The sequence below is a fragment of the Aquarana catesbeiana genome, linkage group LG01 (assembly GCF_042186555.1).
Source record: "Aquarana catesbeiana isolate 2022-GZ linkage group LG01, ASM4218655v1, whole genome shotgun sequence".
Lineage (NCBI taxonomy): Eukaryota > Metazoa > Chordata > Amphibia > Anura > Ranidae > Aquarana > Aquarana catesbeiana.
The window spans coordinates 431726993-431747638 of NC_133324.1; the positions used below are offsets into that span (position 1 = coordinate 431726993).

At 45.6% G+C, this 20646-nt stretch overlaps 1 protein-coding gene across 3 annotated transcripts in view; it reads left to right on the forward strand.

The window, feature by feature from the left end:
• MOB3B (MOB kinase activator 3B) overlaps positions 1-20646 on the forward strand; it is a 140847-nt gene that overhangs the window by 44682 nt on the left and 75519 nt on the right. The window lies entirely within an intron of this gene.

Consider the following 20646-nt stretch of genomic DNA (forward strand, 5'->3'; position numbering starts at 1 on the left):
ATGGGACACAGATGACGAAAAAAAAAAAACCTGACAGGGGTTATAACACTCGCTTGCTCTATTCAAAATTGAAAAAAAGTTTTGCCTATAGTTCTGCTTTAATATTTGTTGATGCATCTCCTATTCCCCTGACTTCAATATGCCGTCTTCCCATGTTTTTGACTGCTTTTAAAAAGCTGAAAGCAGTTTTCTAACCATCCTCCTCCTTCTTCTTTTTTTTTTTTTTTTTTTTTTTTTTTTTTCTTCTTAATTGTTTTCAGTTTTTGCTTACATATAACAGTTCTCCTAAACACATTGCATGCCATCAGTGTGCCTCTGCCTTTTTCAATGATAGAATCATTATGCCTTTAGGGGTGTTTGGCCAAAGACGTCAGAGAATGGTCAGCCCTATCATAGTCGTAATTTGACCATCCTAAAGTGTCTTTGAGGCTGAATTTGGCCACGAGGAGTTCTTGGGTCACAAGAGCTTTCCTTATGCATGGAGGAGGGGTGGGACTGTATGGTTTGCTTTACTTCATGATTGCACTTTGCACTGTTTGTTTTTAAATCAAGCAAACCTTTGTTGAGAACAGCCATTTACATACATAGCAATGCAGCTCATTAAACTCAGAGTTTGGCCCCTTTCATGTGGGCATTGTTGGTGCAGCAAAACCTGGCGGTTGAGGTGCATTTTTATGATTGAACATTTTTTATTATATGATTTTTTACATTTTACAAGGAGGAAAAAGATGGACACTTATTACTGCTTAACTGAGGCAAATGGCAAAATGAGTACAGATGTTCAGTAGGTACAGTATCTCACAAAACCCAGCACATTTTTGTAAATATTTTATTCTACCTTTTCATGTGACAAGACTGAAGAAATGTCACTTTACTACAATGTAAAGTAGTGAGTGTACAGCTTGTATAACAGTGTAAATTTGTTGTCCCCTCAAAATAACTCAACACACAGTCATTAATGTCTAAACCGCTGGCAACAAAAGTGAGTACACCCCTAAGTGAAAATGTCCAAATTGGGCCCAATTAGCCATTTTCCCTCCTTGGTGTCATGTGACTCGTTAGTGTTACAAGGTCTCAGGTGTAAATGGGGAGGAGGTGTGTTAAATTTGGTGTTATCGCTCTCACTCTCTCATACTGGTCACTGGAAGTTTAACATGGCACTTCATGGCAAAGAACTTTCTGAGGATCTGAAAAAAAGAATTGTTGCTCTACATAAAGATGGCCTAGGCTATAAGAAGATTGCCAAGACCCTGAAACTGAGCTGCAGCACGGTGGCCAAGACCATACAGCGGTTTAACAGAACAGGTTCCACTCAGAACAGTCCTTGCCATGGTTGACCAAGGAAGTCGAGTGCACGTGCTCAGCTTCATATCCAGAGGTTGTCTTTGGGAAATAGACATATGAGTGCTGCCAGCATTGCTGCAGAGGTTGAAGGGGTGGGGGTCAGCCTGCCAGTGCTCAGACCATACGCCGCACACTGCATCAAATTGGTCTGCATGGCTGTCGTCCCAGAAGGAAGCCTCTTCTAAAGCTGATGCACAAGAAAGGCCGCAAATAGTTTTCTGAAGACAAGCAGTCTAATACCAAGGGTTACTGGAACCATGTCCTTTGGTCTGATGAGACCAAGATAAACTTATTTGGTTCAGATGGTGTCAAGTGTGTGTGGCGGCAACCAGCTGAGGAGTATAAAGACAAATGTGTCTTTCCTACAGTGAAGCATGATGGTGGGAGTGTCATGGTCTGGGGCTGCATGAGTGCTGCCGGCACTGGGGAACTACAGTTCATTGAGGGAACCATGAATGCCAACATGTAATATGACATACTGAAGCAGAGCATGATCCCCCCCCCCCCCTCCCTTCGGGACTGTGCTGCAGGGCAGTATTCCAACATAATGACCCAAAACACACCTCCAAGACGACCACTGCCTTGCTAAAGAAGCTGAGGGTAAAGGTGATGGACTGGCCAAGCATGTCTCCAGACCTAAACCCTATTGAGCATCTGTGGGGCATCCTCAAACAGAAGGTGGAGGAGCGCAAGGTCTCTAACATCCACCAGCCCCATGATGTCGTCATGGAGGAGGGGAAGAGGACTCCAGTGACAACCTGTGACTCTGGTGAACTCCATGTCCAAGAGGGCTAAGGCAGTGCTGGAAAATAATGGTGGGCCCAATTTGGACATTTTCACTTAGGGGTGTACTCACTTTTGTTGCCAGCGGTTTAGACATTAATGGCTGTGTGTTGAGTTATTTTGAGGGGACAGCAAATTTACACTGTTATACAAGCTGTACACTCACTACTTTACATTGTAGCAAAGTGTCATTTCTTCAGTTTTGTCACATGAAAAGATAGAAGAAAATATTTACAAAAATGTGAGGGGTGTACTCACTTTTGTGAGATAGTGTACATTCGGTGGAAAAGGTCAATAACCGGCCGTTATTAAACAAATGTCACTGAAGACTGCATAAAATAAGGTCATGCATTGTTGTTATACCAAGTATATGGCATAGTCATAACTGACAATGTAAGTGCTGTGAGTAAGTAGGTGTGTTGAGGCGCATTTTTAATGTGCCCCAGGTTCCTGTCACAACCCAGCATTGGCTGCTGGATGGCCCTGTGCAAGTTGTCACAGCTGGGAGGCAAAAGATGTAGGGCATTTTGTGTTCAGTGGGTGATACGGCTTTCCAACATGCCCCATCAAAGTGACTAGTGCAGCAACCCTTTCAAACTGGCATGTAGGACTTGGCATATCGCCTCCGGATTTCCAGCTAAGCATGGGCTAGCTGACAAAGCATACACCACACATTGCAAGTCAACATTGCTCTTGTGAAAGGGGTCTTGACTGCAGTGATTGACTAAAAGCTTTAAGTGGTTGTAAACCCTTACATACACCCAGTGAAGTGGCTGGCTGCAGATGATACACAGGGATGAAACAAATCCTCCTATATAAGCTGTACCTCTTTATCTGCAGTATTCTCTTCTCTACATCCATTCAAAGTCCAGAATAATAAAGCTTGTCCAAGTGTTCATAAAAAAGGGGGTGGAGAGTTGAAGTGGCACTCTGCAAAGCTCAGTGAGGAGAGCTCTGAGAGCTGATTGGGAGGGAAGAGACACACCCCCTTCACACAGCACACAGTAACAGCTGAGACTGTCAATCTGCTGGAGGTCCCTCCCCTGTCACCTTTTTTCTTTTTCTGTTGGTGTCAGGAAAACTTTTTAGATGTGATTCTTGCTGATAGCAGAGGAACAAAACAGCAGACACAGAAATGACACTTAGTGCTCTGAATTGAGACCAGTACACAATATAGAAGTATATGCTTTGTTCATATTTCATGTCTGAGGTTTACAACCACTTTAAAGTGGTTGTAAAGGCTGATGTTTTTTTACCTGTATGCATTCTATGCATGAAGGAAAAGAACCGCCTGCCCCTATTGTGTTAAGTGTCCCTGTAGCAATGTGTCCCCCATCCTTGCTGAGTGCCCCCATAGCAAGCTGCTTGCTATGGGGGCACATGGCAAGGAGGAGAGGCCCAGAGCACTGGCAGGGGACCTGAGAAAAGGAGGCTCGGGGGCTGCTCTGTGCAAAACCATTGCACAGAGCAGGTAAGTATAACATGTTTTGTTAGTTTTTTTTTTTATATAAAAATTTTTCCTTTGCAATGAATTTAAGTTAAAAAGGGGGGATGAAAAGGAATAGCTAGAAATCTTCAGACCGGAACCTTCAGCAATGACAGCAGGTTCAGACTACCTTTTCTGTATTTTATGGGCTTACTCATACACTGCAGCCAATGGTCACTACTAAGAACAAGAAAACCTAATGGAGTCTGTACATGGTGCTTTGATTCATGTCATAGATCTGATGAGGGATAAAGACCAATAGAAATCCAATTTAGATGTCACATAGAGTGACAGCAGTGCAGCTATGAAGATCATGGCTATAAATCATTGGGAAGAAATGGTAGACATGTTATTTCAGTCAGTGCAGTCATTTCTTAAAGTGGACATGCTGCGTTTTTCCAGTTTAACACATTAGATGCCATCGTCCAATATTAGGAATGTTACCACAGTCATATGTTTAATGGTGTGTGTGTGTGTGTGTGTGTGTGTGTGATCACAGCACTTAACAGATGGGTTGTAAAAGTGGAATAAAATTTGTCAGGCTGGCAGTGTAGTACAATGTCCACAATCATGTTACCCTTTGATTAGAACACGGTGCAATTTGCATTCAGCTTTTCAATCATTTTCCATATTTAGGTGTTTTCATGGGGTGTGATGAACATAGCAAGAAATAATCATGGAGTAAATGATTTTTCAGCATGCTGGCAATCCCTTGCAGGCATTCCTAAAATACTTCCTTTTCAGTAAAGAAGAAATATTTGACTAACTCTACATGGAATATCCTGTGGTAACAAGCTCCTATGGAACACACAGTGCTTGTTCTATGGCCAGGCTTCCTCCTTTTGTACAAAGGACATATGGCTGACAGTTACTTGTTTCAGGACATTGTTAGGCTGTTCAGTGCACTTCTGCGGGTTGTGAAGGCTTTCTTTGGAAGCATTTTTGTGGCTTTACTGCAGCTACCCTCATGAGGAATGTTCTGGTAGGAGAAGTGTCATCCTCTGAGGGTTGGAGGAAGAGCTTTCCATCACATTATTCCTCTGTCGGTGCAGGCGAAATGAGAGTGGATTTTATTGGTTAAGCATGATTGCGCTGCTAGAGGAATCCCACTGAGCAAGTTATACGGGGTCATCCTAAACAAAAACACATTTGTTCATTGCCTCCTTTTTTTTTTTTTTTTTTCTTTTTTTTTATCCTCCTTCAACATCTGTCTCTCAAGCTGTCATTAAAATCTGGTCTTTTTAACTGTTTGCAGCAAATAAATATACAAGGTGAATTATGAAATGAACATATGGACAAGTGCAATAAAGCCACACGAATGTGGTCACTTATGGGATAGAGGTCATTAGAGCTACAATATCTCACAAAAGTGAGTACATCCCTCACATTTTTGTAACTATTTTATTATATCTTTTCAGGTGACAAGACTGAAGAAATGACACTTTGCTACAATGTAAAGTAGTGAGTGTACAGCTTGTATAACAGTGTAAATTTGCTGTCCCCTCAAAATAACTCAACACACAGCCATTAATGTCTAAACCTCAAAAGTGAGTACACCCCTAAGTGAAAATGTCCAAATTGGGCCCCCAAAGTGTCAATATTTTTGTGTGGCCACCATTTTTTTTCCTTCACTGCCTTAACCCTCTTGGGTATGGAGTTCACCAGAGCTTCACAGGTTGCCACCGGTGTCCTCCATGACGACATTACGGAGCTGGTGGATGTTAGAGACCTTGCGCTCCTCCACCTTCCCTTTTCAGGATGCCCCACAGATGCTCAATAGGGTTTAGGTCTGGAGACATGCTTGTCCAGTCCATCACCTTTACCCTCAGCTTCTTTAGCAGTGGTCGGCTTGGAGGTGTGTTTTGGGTCGTTATCATGTTGGAATACTGCCCTGTGGCCCAGTCTCCAAAGGGAAGGGATCATGCTCTGCTTCAGTATGTCGCAATACATGTTGGCATTCATGGTTCCCTCAATGAACTGTAGCTCCCCAGTGCCGGAAGCACTCATGCAGCCCCAGACCATGACACTCTCACCACCATGCTTGACTGTAGGCAAGACGCACTTGTCTTTGTAGTTCTCACCTGGTTGCCGCCACACACGCTTGACACCATCTGAACCAAATAAGTTTATCTTGGTTTAATCAGACCTTCTGGAACAACAGCCATGCAGACCAATTTTGATGCAGTGTGTGGCGTATGGTCTAAGCACTGACAGGCTGACCCCCACCCCTTCAACCTCTGCAGCAATGCTTGCAGCACTCATACACCTATTTCCCAAAGACAACATCTGGATATGACGCTGAGCACGTGCACTCAACTTCTTTGGTTGACCATGGCGAGGCCTATTCTGAGTGGAACCTGTCCTGCTAAACTGCTGTATGGTCTTGGCCACTGTGCTGCAGCTCATTTTCAGGGTCTTGACAATCTTCTTATAGCATAGGCCATCTTTATGTAGAGCAGGGGTCTCAAACTGGCGACCCTCCAACTGTTGCGAAACTACAAGTCCCATCATGCCTCTGCCTGTTGGAGTCATACTTGTAACTGTCAGCCTTGCAATAACTCATGGGACTTGTAGTTTCGCAACAGCTGGAGGGCCGCCAGTTTGACTCCCCTGATGTAGAGCAATAATTCTTTTTTTCAGATCCTCAGAGAGTTCTTTGCCATGAGGTGCCATGTTGAACTTCCAGTGGCCAGTATGAGAGAGTGAGAGCTATAACACCAAATTTAATACACCTGCTCCCCGTTCACACCTGAGACCTCATAACACTAACGAGTCACATGACACTGGGGAGGAAAAATGGCTAATTGAGCTCAATTTGGGCATTTTCACTTAGGGGTGTACTCACTTTTGTTGCTAGCGGTTTAGACATTAATGGCTGTGTATTGAGTTATTTTGAGGGGACAGAAAATTTACACTGTTATACAAGCTGTACACTCACTACTTTACATTGTAGCAAAGTGTCATTTCTTCAGTGTTGTCACATGAAATGATATAATAAAATATTTATTTACAAAAATGTGAGGGGTGTACTCACTTTTGTGAGATACTCTGTATGTGCTAGCGTTTCCTGGCTCATTTCATATCAAATGCATGGTCTTCGCATTTCTTTTTTTATCACTCAAAAGCAAACCAATAATTTGCTGGTGCTCAAATCCACATTTGCATTGGTTTTCGCTCTATTTTCATGGAATGCTGTAAATGTTTAACTGCATGTCGCACTAGCCACAGCCTTGTCCTAAGGTTTATTTTAGCATGTTAGGAGAAGATTTAGGTGATGCAATGAGGCCCAGGTCACACCTTTAATTCTGACCTTGGTAAGAACTCATTGGCAAAATGTTCACCAAAACATGTGAGAATACTCACTCTGCTTCTATAGTGTATATATACTACCGTGCCTTGAAAAAGTATTCATACCCTTTGAAATTTTCCACATTTTGTCATGTTACAACCAAAAACGTAAATGTATTTTATTGGGATTTTATATGATAGACCAACACAAAGTGGCACATAATTGTGAAGGGGAAGGAAAATGATAAATTGGGTTTCAAGCTTTTTGACAAATAATTATCTGAAAAGTGTGACGTGCATTTGTATGCAGCCCTCTTGATACCCCTAACTAAAATTTAGGGGAACCAATTGCCTTCAGAAGTCACCTAATTAGTAAATAGAGTCCACCTGTGTGTAATTAATTTAATCTCAGTATAAATACAGCTATTCTGTGAAGCGCTCAGAGGTTTGTTAGAGAACTTTAGTGAACAAAACCGCATCATGAAGGCCAAGGAACACACCAGATAGGTCAGGGATAAAGGTGTGGAGAATTTTAAGTAGGGTTAGGTTATAAAAAAATATCCCAAGCTTTGAACACCTCAGGTAGCAAGGTTTAATCCATCATCTGAAAATGGAAACAATATGGCACAACTGCAAACCTACCAGGACATGGCCGTCCACCTAAACTGACAGGCCGGGCAAGTAGAGCATAGTTGCCAACTGTCCCGGATTTCCCGGGACTTAGACTCCATTCCCGAATTTGTGGTGTCCCGGGAAATGTCCCGAGAAATCCCGTTCTCGATTTTCGCCGCCATCGCTAGAGGTCCGCGGCCGGTGGAGACATTGTCTCCGCTGGCCGCCATCTTAAAGAAGTTCAGGAAGACGGCTGGGGGGGGGCTAGACGGAGCTCCTGTATCGCCGCCCACCCTCCGCCCCGCTCCGCCTCGCCCCGCCTACCCCCCGCCCCGCTGCCAGTCTGTTATGGAAAGGGGCGGGGGTTCTAGCCATGCGGCCGGCAGACACACTAGGACACCTCTGAGGTGGGGGGGCACACCGCTGTGGGAATCTGATGTAAGGGGTGCTCCACTGGGGACACACCTAATGTGAGGGGGGGCTCCACTGGGGACACCTAATGTGAGGGGGGGCTCCACTGGGGACACCTGATGTGAGGGGGAGCTCCGCTGGGGACTCCTGATGTGAGGGGGGGCTCTGCCGGGGACACCTGATGTGAGGGGGAGCCCCGCTGGGGACACCTGATGTGAGGGGGAGCCCCGCTGGGGACACCTGATGTGAGGGGGGCTCCGCCGGGGACTCCTGATGTGAGGGGGAGCTCTGCTGGGGACACCTGATGTGAGGGGGGCTCCGCCGGGGACTCCTGGTGTGAGGAGGGGCTCCGCTGGGGACATCTGATGTAAGGGGGGCTCTGCTGGGGACACCTGATGCAAGAACGGACTCTGCTGGGACACCCGATGCAAGGACGGACTCTGCTGGGACATCTGAGGCAAGGATGGACGGCTGGTGGCAGGCGACGTGGCTAGTGACACGCTCAGGGATCCCACTGTATCTGCATTATGGTGAGTTGAATGATTTCATTTTATATTACAATGTAATAATAGAAATAATGCACTTCAATCATCCTGACACCATAACAACCATGGTGCCAGGATGATTGAAGTGCTAACACCAGGTGCTTGGAGTATCTTTATCTGCTGATTGTTAAACCTTCTAGAATACACACATTTTTATTGTGTGTGTGATCTGGGGCTGCTGTCCCGTCATTTCCCTCTCCCCCTTTCCCCCCCTTTCCCTCTCCATCCCTCTCCATCCCTCATTCATCTCAGACTCTAACCACACCCTCTTGAGCCACGTCCATTTAAGCCACGCCCACTATGTCGCATAAACCACGTCTTTTGTTCGCCGTGGCTCGCGAAGCGCGCCGCACTTGTATATTTTTCCTAAACCATGCCTACAAACGAATGCCCCGCCCCCTAATTATTGTACGGCTCCGCCTACAGCCACAAAAGTGTCCCACTTTTTTTTTTACAATGTTGGCAACTATGGTAGAGCATTAATCAGAGAAGCAGCCAAGAGGCCCATGGTAACTATGGAGGAGCTGCAGAGATCCACAGCTCAGGTGAGAGAATCTGTCCACAGGACAACTATTAGTTGTGTACTCCACAAATCTGGCCTTTATAGAAGAGTGGCAAGAAAAAAAGACATTGTTGACAGAAAGCCATAAGAAGTCCCGTTTGCGAGAAGCCATATGGGGGACACAGCAAACGTGGAAGAAGGTGCTTTGCTCAGATGAGACCAAAATTGAACTTTTCGGCCTACAAGCAAAACGGTATGTGTGGCGGAAAACTAACATTGCACATCACCCTGAACAAACCATCCTTACCATGAAACGTGGTGGCAGCATCATGGGGATGCTTTGCTTCAGCAGGGACAGGGAAGATGGATGGAGCCAAATACAGGGCAATCTTAGAAGAAAACCTGTTAGAGTATACAAAAGACTTGAGACTGGGGCGGAGGTTCACCTTCCAGCAGGACAACAACCCTAAACATACAGCCAGAGCTACAATGAAATGGTTTAGATCAAATGATATTTATGTGTTAGAATGGCCCAGTCAAAGTCCAGACCTAAATCCAATTGAGAATCTGTGGCAAGACTTGAAAATTGCTGTTCACGGATGCTCTCCATCCAATCTGACAGAGTGTGAGCTATTTTGCAAAGTAGAATGGGCAAAAATGTCACTCTCTAGATGTTCAAAGCTGGTAGAGACATCCCCAAAAGACTTACAGCTGTAATTGCAGCAAAAGGTGGTTCTACAAAGTATTGACTCAGGGGGGCTGAATACAAATGCACGCCACACTTTTCACATACCATATTTGTAAAAAAAAAAATTAAAAACTGTTTATCATTTTCCTTCCACTTCACAATTTTATGTGCCACCTTGCACCTTTAATGCACTTGGTCTATCACATAAAATTCCAATGCAATACATTTACCTTTTTGGTTGTAACATCACAAAATGTGGAAAGTTTCAAGGGGTGTGAATACTTTTTCAAGGCACTGTATATCTTCATTTCCTGGATGAGCAATGTGTCGCTCCCTCATGGAAAGAAACGTTATCCTGTCCCTGGCAAGATGTCAGGGACATCACCCTTAAAGTGGAAGTCCACCCTAACACTTAAATTCTGAAAATTTGTGCCCAAAGTGGCATGACAAGTGCAACTAGTGGAAACAGAGCCTTAAACTAATTTTGTAGCTAACTTACTCACATGTAGCTAGCTGGACATGTGCCGCACCATGTACACCGTGCCCATCACAGTGCCACACCATGTACACAGTGCCCATCACAGTGCCACACCATGTACACAGTACCCATCACAGCGCTACACCATGTACACAGTGCCATACAGAAATAACCATGTGGTTGTACACTGTAGAAAATCGGCAGCATGTTGCATTGTAATCTATTTTACTGTTTCTAACAAACAGAACATACTTCCAAAGCCTGCCCTCCCCCTCCTCACCCCTCTCAGAAGAAATTGATATCCAAAACAAGGCTATGAAGACAGGAGGAGATCTGTGAAGGAGAGGATGGATGGGGGTGGGGCTAGGCAGGTCTAGGCATGTCTGTCTAAAAAGGATTGGAGGGATGGGGGTGGGGCGTGTATCAGCGAAGGACGTTTTCAGGAAGTAAGAGGCCCCCATGCAGAATTCAGAAATAAGGAAGTAAGGTTGCCCCTGAAGAACAGGAAGAAGCTGATTGTCTAGCTTTGATTAGACTTTCTAAACTTGGCAATCGGCTATACCGAAAATGAATAATGTCAAAGATGAGGATATTTTACATATAATTAATAGAAAAATTTTCATTTTTGACTGGACTTCCAATTTAAGCCTATTGTACATGGGCCGAATTCCGGACAGCATCGGCCGGTTCAATAGAAACTGTCCGACATTCGGCATCTGTGTATGGCAGCCGGTCTGACAGAAACTGGCCATTTGTCTGGCTTCTATCGAAGGCTCATTACTGAAAATGGTCTGCCAGCCGGCTCCCGATCAGCACTCTGTCTATGGCTGGGAGTGCTGACCGGAGTGTTCTGGTGGGGGGGGGGCATCCTCCTGTCAGAACACAATAGTACACCAAGGGAGATTGCTGTCCTAACATCCTAGTTAGTTAGTACAGCGGCTCCGCTGAGTTGAACGGAAAAAACTAGTGATGTGTAGTAGGCTTTATTAAAAATGCTCTCGGGCCCCTTTCACATGGGACGGGCTCCTTTTCAATCAGCAGGGGATCTGTCCGCTGATCGGAGCAGAGCGGGTAGATGAAACATCCATGTCTGCTCAGTTTATGCAGAGCAGACATGGACAGAGCCCGCTCCGCTCTATGGGTGGTTGGAAGTAAATGGACTTTGCTGTCCACTACACCCAACTATCCCACTCCGCCTAGACAGAAGAGGACAGATCCCCTTCAGTTTGTTTTTTTTGTTTAGCCAATTGGATTGAAGGTAGGTGGGTGTAAACAGACACAAGTCTGTAGGGGGTGAATAGGGGTGAATGGAGAGTCCGATCAGGTCCGCCTGAAAAAACAGACAGGCAGACCTGATTGGACCCTAAGGCTAACATTATTAGGAAGAGTTATACTCTCAACTAGTGCTCAAATATTATCTATGGAACACAATCCCCAAAACATCAGTGATCCACCTCCGCACCTTTCATCATAGGCCTTGTTGACTCCTCTCCAAATGTAGCGTTTATGGTTGTGGCCAAAAAGCTCAATTTTGGTCTCATCACTCCAAATAACTTGGAGCCAGAAGGTTTGAGGCTTGTCTCTGTGCTGTTTGGTGTATTGTAAGTAGGATACTTTGTGGCATTTGTGTAGTACTGGCTTTCTTCTGGCAACTCGACCATGCAGACCCATCTTTCTTCAAGTGCCATCTTATTGTGCATCTTGAAACAGACACACCACATGTTTTCAGAGGTCCTGTATTTCACCTGAAGTTATTTGTGGGTTTTTCTTTGCATCCCAAACAATTTTCCTGGCAGTTGTAGCTGAAATTTTAGTTGGTCTACCTGACCGTGATTTGGTTTCAACAGAACCCCTAATTTTCCACTTCTTGATTTAGAGTTTGAACCCTGATCGACATTCTCAATTCCTTGGATAACTTTTTATATCCCTTTCCTGTTTTATGCAGTTCAACTACCTTTTCCCACAGATCCTTTTGACAATTCTTTTGCTTTCCCCATGACTCAGAATCCAGAAATGTCAGTGCAGCACTGGATGAAAGATGCAAGGGTCTGTCAGGAGTCCAGAAACTCCTTGATCTTTTATACACACACTAATTACAAGCAAACAGATCACAGGTGAGGATGGTTACCTTTTTCATAGCCATTCAAATCCCTTTGTGTCAACTTGTGTGCAGGTTATCAGGCCAAAATCACCAGGGTATGTAAACTTTTGATCAGGGTAAATTGGGTAATTTCTATTGTCGTTATGATTTAAAAAGAGTAAACACGGTTGATAATAAATGGCTTCAGCTAAACACTAACCATGAGTGAAATAGAAGTTTTTGTTATCACTCATATATAGAAATTTTCCCCTTTCGTCTTTCAGGACAGCCACCATGAGAGATAGTCTCCTCCTCTTCCTCTAGGAAACACTGCGCCAGCCCATAAATTCTTACTTCCCCCTGCCAGACCTCAGTATTAGTGTTTCCTCCGGTGGGGAGACACTGTGCAAGGAACCAGGCCATTCAGTCAGGGTGACTGCGGCTGTTTATATTTTTTGGAGCCTGTAATGGGAGCAGGGGTTTCCTAGGGCATGGGGGGACTTACCCCTCGTTCTATTGCCACCACTTCCTAGCCGAGTGCGGCTTCAGGTTGGGGGGACTCCCTATCGCAGCTACAGGGCTGCAGCAGGCAAGCATTCACCTTCCCTGTATTCCATACAGACCGCTCTCTTTTTTTCTTTTTTTTTGGAACTAGGCGGGCCGGACGACGGGCGACGTCATTTCCGGCGGAAGGGCGAGTGCTTGCCTTTGACCCACGACTTCCGGTTCCGGGTCGCGGCGCTGATAGGGAAGCCAGGCACAGGCTGGAGACGAGTCTGGGACGCGCACAGGCAGCGTGGGACTCGGTAGTAGCAACCACCTGCAAGTCATGTCGGAAGCAGATGCTCAGCCAACGGACACTACCTCCAGCCTTCCTAAGGTAAGAGTGCCCTGGGGAAGAGTACTCTTTATCTAGGATTGTCCCTCCATGTATAGTTCCTGTCATGGGGGGGCAGACACCCTGGGTGGTCAGGGGAGGGAGGCTCAGATCCCCACATATTAAGGAGGGTCTTGTGCACTCCCAGGGTTGTATCCTTGTTTTTTTGAAAAAAAAAAAAAAAAAAGTGACAAAATGTTTTTTTCTTTTCATGTATTTCAGAAAGCTACAGAGAAGTCTAGGTCTGCACATAGCTCTAAGAAGAGGTGTGCCTCTTGCAGGGACACTTTAGGGGAAACATGGACAAAGGTCTTGTGTAGGGAGTGCATAGACTCCCTTGTTAAGGAGAGGGACTCTGAACAGGAGTCAGGACTTGCAGCCTCGGTTAAGGAGCTTTCGTCCACCTTCTCTTCATTTAAAGCCTTATTTGAAAGGTTTCAGCCTCCCTTTAGTCCAGTCCCCCAGGATACAACCTCGCCTCAGGCTCAGGGCTCTGCTCCTGCCCAACCTGCAACTTCAGTTAGGGCAGTGGAAGCTCAGGGCCCTCCGTAGTGGAACAAAGACAACCAGACAGTTCCTCCTCCGATTCCCAGGATGGTTCAGAGGGAGAGGACCTGGACGGGGAGTCCAGGAAATCCTCCAGATATAAATTATCCCTGGAAGAGGTAGAGGACCTCTTAGGGGCTATTTATACAACCCTCGGTATTCAGGAAGACAGGAAACCCCTGACCCTTCATGACCAAATGTACAAGGGTTTAGGGGAACAAAGGAGGAAAGTTTTTCCAGTACATGAGGTACTGGTTGAAACTATTAAAAAGGAGTGGCAGGATCCCGAAAGGAAACCCTTTTTTTCTAGATCCTTAAAAAGGAGATTTCCATTCTCGGATGATCCTACATCTATCTGGAATAAAAGTCCCAAGTTAGATGCTGATTTCTCCCAGGTTTCCAGACACACAGACCTGGCTTTTGAGGACATGGGGGCCCGGTCGATGTCATGGATAAGAGAATAGACTCTCTTCTCAAAAAGACTTGGGATTCAACAATTGGTAATTTAAAACCTGAGTTGGCTGTCACAGTTGTGGCTCGCAATCTGGAGCACTGGCTCTCTAAGATTCAGGAGCATATTGAAGCTGGAACGGCAAAAGAAACCATTCTATCTTCTTTCCCTACGATTCTGCGGGGTATCGCCTACATAGCTGATGCCTCGGCAGAATCAGTCCGTATGTCGGCCAGATCAGCGGCTCTGGCCAATTCGGCCAGGAGAGCCCTCTGGCTAAAAACTTGGCCGGGCGATAGCGCCTCTAAGGCCAAGTTGTGCGGCATACCGTTAACGGGAGACCTTCTCTTCGGCCCAGGGTTAGAGACCGTCTTGGACCGCACAGCAGACAGGAAGAAATCCTTCCCAGTTAAGCGGAAAACCCCTACACAGACAAAGAAGGGGTTTCGTCCGCAAAAGCGTAAAGAAATTCCAAAGCCGGAAGGGCAAAAGAAATTCTGGGGTCAGAAGAAGGGCAGGGGAGGGGCGATTTTTCGCCCTCCTGAACAGCCCCGTAAAAACCAATGACTCCCCAACCAGGGTGGGGGGAAGACTGGGGGCCTTCCTCCCACAGTGGGAAGCGATATCCCCCAATCGCTTTATCCTAGGGATTATAAGAAGGGGGTACCATATCGAATTCACAAATCCTCCTCCACGGAGATTTCTTGTCACGCACCTACCCAGGTGTACGGCAAAAGCCGAGGCTCTGTTGGAAGCATTAAGAGATCTGGTAGATCAAAATGTGGTTCTCAGAGTTCCAAAGACCGAGGAGGGAGAGGGTTTCTATTCACACATCTTCGTAGTGAAGAAACCCACAGGGAAATTCAGACTGATTCTGAATTTAAAGCCCCTGAACAGGTCAGTGACGTACAGGAGATTCCGTATGGAAACAATTTTCACAGTCAGAGCCCTGTTGCCCCGCAACTGCTTCATGGTATCTCTGGACCTAAGGGACGCGTATCTACACGTTCCTATTACAGAAGCCTCGCAGAGGTTTCTTCGGCTAGCGGTAAATGTAGGTGGAACAACGGTACATCTACAGTTTCAGGCGCTGCCTTTCGGACTATCCTCCTCGCCCCGCATTTTCACCAAGGTCTTGGCGGAGGTGATGGCCTTTCTTCGACTCCAGGGAATATCAGTGATAGCATACCTGGACGACCTGCTCCTGTTTGCACCGTGTCCACTGCAGATAGTCAGAGATCTAGAACTAACAAAGAGAATTCTTACAGGTCTAGGGTGGCTAATGAACTTGGAGAAATCCAGTTTGATTCCCTCTCAGCGCATCACGTACTTAGGCTATCTGTTGGACTCAACGCTACTGAGAGTGTTTCTTCCAGCAGAAAAAGTACAAAAACTGGACAGGGCAGTGGCTGTTCTCCAGTGCAGCAGTCAGGTCTCCATAAGAGTTCTGATGTCGGTCCTGGGACTATTAACCGCTACCCTCCCAGCAGTGCAATGGGCAGGTCTGCACTTTCGTCCCTTACAGCCCTTTGTCTTAAGGGTGTGGGATCACAGTCAGAAAGATCTGGACACCTTGGTACAGGTTCCACCCCAAGTAAAGAGATCCCTCTGGTGGTGGAGGAGGGTCTCAAACTTGTCGCAGGGTCGTCTGTGGTTCATCCCAGTTTCTCAGGTGGTAACCACAGACGCAAGCGGCAAGGGTTGGGGGGCGCATCTGGGTTCCCTTTTAGCACAGGGCACCTGGGAGGGCGACGAACTAAGAAGGTCGTCCAATTGGAAGGAGCTGAGGGCAATCGGGCTAGCACTCAGGTTCTTCAAGGAGGAGCTATGGGGCCACCATGTTCAGGTGCGGTCGGACAACTCGTCCGCCGTGGCCTATGTAAACAAACAGGGCGGCACGAGAAGCGGAGTCCTGTCAGCCTTAGCATCAGACATTCTGAACTGGGCCGAGATTCACACTCTCTCACTCTCAGCAGTCTTCCTGAGAGGAGAAAAGAATGTGATAGCAGATTTTCTCAGCCGAACCAAACTGAGAGAGGGCGATTGGATCCTCAACCAGGAGGTTTTCAATCTCATTTCAGAGAAATGGGGTCCTCCAGAAGTAGATCTGTTCGCGTCAAGAAGCAACGCGAAAGCCCCTTGTTTTTTCTCCCTAAACAGAGGGGAGGGAGCGCGAGGGGTCGACGCATTGATCCAGAACTGGCATTTCAGAATCTGCTATGCCTTCCCGCCCCCAGCATTATTACCGGCAGTTCTCAGGAAGTTCCAGATGGAAAACACGTCCCTGATTCTAGTAGCACCACATTGGCCAAAGAGGGCTTGGTTCTCAGTACTCAAGCAACTAGCGGTCGAACCTCCCTTATTCCTGCCACCTCGAGAGGATCTCCTCTCACAGGGCCCAGTCCTCTGTCCACAGGTTCACCAATGGCAGTTAGCGGCCTGGCTACTGAGGAGGGTATGCTAAGAGCTAGGGGTTTTTCTGAGAAATTAATCTCCACCCTCCTCAACAGCAGGAAGAAGGAAACACGCCAGATTTATAAAAAGGTCTGGGTACGTTTCAATGAATGGTGTGCGGAAGGCTCCTTTGCGGTACACAGTCCCACAACGGTGTTGGAATTCCTTCAGTGCGGGGCAGATAGGGGTTTATCCATAAGTACCCTTAAAGGTCAGGTGTCAGCACTCAGTGCTTATTTAGAAAAGCATCTGGCCACCAACCCTTGGGTGGTCAGATTCTTTAAGGCTCTGTCTAGACAAAGACCGGTTCAGGGCCCTCCCTTTCCCAAGTGGGACCTATCTTTAGTTTTACAGGGCCTGACGGGAACCCCCTTTGAACCTTTAGAGGAATGTCAACTAAAGGATCTTACGTTAAAAACATTTTTTTTGGTAGCAGTGACAACTGCCAGGAGAGTCAGCGAGATTGAGGCCTTATCTGTTAGACCTCCCTTTTGCGTTATTTTTCCAGATCGGATCATCTTCAAGACTGATCCAGCATTTTTACCTAAGGTTGCTTCTGGTTTTCACAGAAGTCAGGAGGTAGTTCTACCCTCATTTTGTCCCAACCCCTCGGGGGAAAGGGAATTAAAATTTCATTCGTTGGACGTAAGGAGATGTATCCTTCAGTACCTAGAGCTGACCAAGAGGTTTAGAAAGTCAGACTCTTTATTTATTTTGTTTTCTGGGGCCAGAAAAGGATGCAAAGCGTCTCGACGCACTATTGCCAGATGGCTCAGAGTAGCCATTGGCCAGGCCTATACATTAGCAGGGAAAGAAATCCCAATGGGTATAAGGGCACACTCTACTAGAGCTATGGCAGCTTCTCAGGCAGAGAAGGCTGGAGCAACACCAGAGCAGATATGCAGGGCTGCAACATGGTCCAGCTATTCCACTTTCGTTAAGCACTACAGAGTGGACCTGGTGTCGGCTAGTGAGCAAGCCTTTGGGCGAAAGGTGTTGCAAGCTGTAGTCCCACCCTAACTGGTAAGTGCTCGTTCATCCTCTCATGGTGGCTGTCCTGAAAGACGAAAGGGGAAAATTAAAGTTACGTACCGGTAACGTCTTTTCCAGTAGTCTTTCAGGACAGCCCTAGTTAGCCACCCGAAATTTTGGGGTGTCTTATAAAAGACCAGAACGCAGCATGATAATGATATGGAATAGTATGTCATTAATGTGTTCTTGTGTCTCCCCAGCTGACCGGAGGTAATCTTGGAATATACTGAGGTCTGGCAGGGGGAAGTAAGAATTTATGGGCTGGCGCAGTGTTTCCTAGAGGAAGAGGAGGAGACTATCTCTCATGGTGGCTGTCCTGAAAGACTACTGGAAAAGACGTTACCGGTACGTAACTTTAATTTTTTTTTTTCTTTTTCAAAGTGTGGGAAAATCAGTTATTTCAGTTGAGGAAAATACTTGATGTTCATGCATTATTGTCTGTAGTCAACTCATGTCATCTAGATCATCCAATGAAGTTAAGAATCTTTAGGCCAGGTCCATAAAATTTATGTCGTCATTTGTACTTTACATGACCTTTTTATAAAATACAGGAATTACAAAAAAGAATCTTTAGGCCAGGGGTTAGCAACTCCTCAATTGCTATCTACCCACTACACTACCCTACTGCACTCTGTAGTACACTTACTCCTGACCCTGCACACTGCATTACATTTTTCCGAACTCTGCTTTCCTTACTCCCAACCCCTGCACTCTGTGTTACATACCACTGGCCTCTGAAATCTGCGTGCGTTACCTACTACTGACCCCTGCACTCTGTGTTACATACCACTGGCCCCTGAAATCTGCGTTACCTACTACTGACCCCTGAACTCTGTGTTACATACCACTGGCCTCTGAAATCTGCGTGCGTTACCTACTACTGACCCCTGCACTCTGTGTTACATACCACTGGCCTCTGAAATCTGCGTTACCTACTACTGACCCCTGAACTCTGTGTTGCATACTACTGACCTCAAACTCTGCATTACATACTCCCTGCACTCTGCGATACATACTGCTGACCTCTAAACTCTGGATTACTCTTCATTACATATGCCTGACCCCTCCACTCTGCAATAAATACTACTGACCTCCAAACTCCAGATTACTTACCCCTGCACTGTGAATAAAAGTGAATGCCAAGTTTCCTACTCAAGATAACCACGATAGCATACATTTTTATATATCACAGTGATTTGTATTTTTATTCAAACCTCCCTTACCTTTTCAATAGAGCATTGCTAGGTTATCTTCTTAAGTGCACCCCCCCCCTCCCTTCCCCTCCACACCTTCCTTCCTTTCCCCACTTAATGGCAGAGCTATTACGTTTTCAATTATCGCATTATTGGATAGCCGGCTTCTACTTTGAGGCCCACTAAGCCATCTGTGCCAATGTTGGGTGCACAGGAAATAACAGTTAACATCATCATTGTCTTCCATGAACTATCTGGAAGGAATTGATGACGTAGCCAGGCAGCTTGGGAGACACCAAGTACGTCACCAATGGCTGGTGGAAGTGACATAAATGTTAGTGGATTTATTTGAAAGAAATGGTTAAGTTTTTAGTGATGTCTGTAAAAAATTTAGATGCAAATGTATCTTTTACTATGAAGGGATAAAAGGTCCATTTAAGAAAAAACAAGTGCACTGCACTCCGGTGATCTATGATCTCTTTCACATAGTCCAGGTAGATCTCCACGTCTCCGAGGTTGCCTGCCCATGCTTTAGGCTCCGTCTCTTGTTCTTTGACCTGTAGCTTTCAATTGTTTGTGTACATTGTGTTTCTGACTTTCCCAAAGACCATTTGCGTGCTTTGGTTGCATTTAACGCAATTATTACCCTGAGAGCTATTGTTATTTAATCTAATCTAACAGCTGGTCATGTGGACTAGACCTCCATGGCATGGCCTCGTTTTTCATTTGTAGCCCTTATTAATGGTAAAAAGCAGATGCTTCGGGCTCATTTCATGATGCCTTGGGTGATTTGTTGCTACCATTTAAAAAAAAAAAAAAATAGCAGCAGATGTCTGTTGCTTAAATGAGCACAATAATCAAAGAACGTAGTAATATATAACAGTGGAAAGCAGACAAGCAAACAAATTAGTGCAGATTTGAAATGCAGAGGAAAGTAAGCATACAGATGTGGTGTTTGTTTTTTTTTTTTTTTTTCAATTACTGATCATTGTAATAGGCATCTATTGATTTTACAGCATTATTCCAAATGTAGGAAAATGCTGCATGTCAGTAATGTCTTGGTAAAGGGCTCATTTAATAAAGTGGCACAAAGTACACTGACACGAGGTAACCAATCAGATTTCACCCTACATTAGAGCAATCAACACATGGAAAGATGTTTGCTGACCTTGGTTACATTGTGCTGTACATTATTCAAGGATAAACGTACTGAAGGAAATGAAGCCCACCATTGCCAAGATCATCTTCTTTAAAAGGCTTGCTGCCCGGCACGCTGGCCTCAATACATTCTGAATCTATATATATTGTGTGTGTGTGGTATATAAATATAAATACATTTTATATACACAGTGGGGAAAATTTATTTTTTTGATCCCCTGCAGATTTTGTAAGTTTGCCCACTTACAAAGAAATGAAGGGTCTCTAATTTTTATCATAGGTGTATTTTAAATGATAGAGACAGAATATCAACCAAAAATCCAGATAAAACACATGATATAACGTTATAAATTAAGTTGCAGTTCAGTGAGTAAAATAAGTACCGTATTTGATCCCCAAGCAAAACATGACTTCAGCCCCTTTCACACTGGGGCGGTGGGGGCGTCGGCGGTACAACAGCGCTATTTTTAGCGCTGCTGTACCGTCGTTCTTGCAGCTGTATTCGGCCGCTAGCGGTGCGGTTTTAACCCCCGCTGGCGGCCGAAAAAGGGTTAAAATCACTCGTACAGCGCGGCTATAGCCGCGGTATAGCCGCGCTGTCCCATTGATTTCAATGGGCAGGAGCGGTTTAGGAGCGGTGAATACACACCGCTCCTTCACCGCTCCAAATAAGCGGTTTGCAGGACTTTTTTCACCGTCCTGCCAGTGCACCGCTTCA